Source organism: Pteropus vampyrus, unplaced genomic scaffold (assembly GCF_000151845.1).
Source record: "Pteropus vampyrus isolate Shadow unplaced genomic scaffold, Pvam_2.0 Scaffold333, whole genome shotgun sequence".
Taxonomy (NCBI): Eukaryota; Metazoa; Chordata; class Mammalia; order Chiroptera; family Pteropodidae; genus Pteropus; species Pteropus vampyrus.
In genome coordinates, this window is record NW_011889114.1 from 340,889 (window position 1) to 341,639 (window position 751).

General features: G+C 60.5%; 1 protein-coding gene across 1 annotated transcript in view; it reads right to left on the minus strand.

The window, feature by feature from the left end:
- Positions 1–362: 362 nt before the first annotated feature.
- Positions 363–751, minus strand: part of SELENOW (selenoprotein W) — a gene marked incomplete at its 5' end in the record, with an annotated part of 2,776 nt that continues 2,387 nt past the window's right edge. Inside the window, one exon of the mRNA XM_011378186.2 lies at positions 363–737. The remainder of the gene's footprint in view (positions 738–751) is intronic.

The following is a 751-nucleotide window of genomic DNA, read 5'->3' on the forward strand; positions in this document are numbered from 1 at the left end:
CTTCTGCAGACACCACGTGAGGACACGGTGAGGTGGCCGCCATCCACAAGCCAAGCAGAGGCCTCGAGCAACCACACCCACCGACACCTGCCACCTCCAGACTGTGAGAAGGTGAACGAGCTCTGGGGTCTTGTCACAGCAGCCCGAGCAGACTGATGTGGGAGACGCTGGGGCCGCAGGAAGATTCATTTGAACCAAAGGTCTGGGCACCTGAGTCTCGTTTAAATTCGCATCACGCTGCGGAGCTGCGGTCAGCGCTGACTGACTAGTGGGGTGCCTGGCTGTGGCGCTCAGGTCCAGGAAGAGACAGGAGGAAGGGGAGCGTTCCGGGGGTCGGATGGACACATGTAGACATGGGCATGTTTGGTTAAACTCATCCAATGTTTATTGAATCGTGAACCGTTGCAAATATGGCTGAAATCTGAGACTCACTCACCCGGACCCCTGTCCTGGCTCCCCGCTGAGAAGGGAGCCTGGAGCAGGACCACCCAAACAGCAGAGGGGAGATGGGGAGACATGGGGGCGTGCAGGGAGGTGGTGGAGGGGAACAGGAGCAGTGGGCAAAGGTAGATTCCGGGGAGACACACACACTCACTCACACAGGCAAAGACCGGGCCGCAACCTCTGCCCCGCCCGGCGGCTGCAGAAACATCGGGGAGAGACCGGCATCCACAAGACGTTTCAGTCCGTCCCGTCATGAAGCATCTGCTGAGAGGGGCTGGGCCGAGGCCGCTGGACTGCGCGGGGAGGA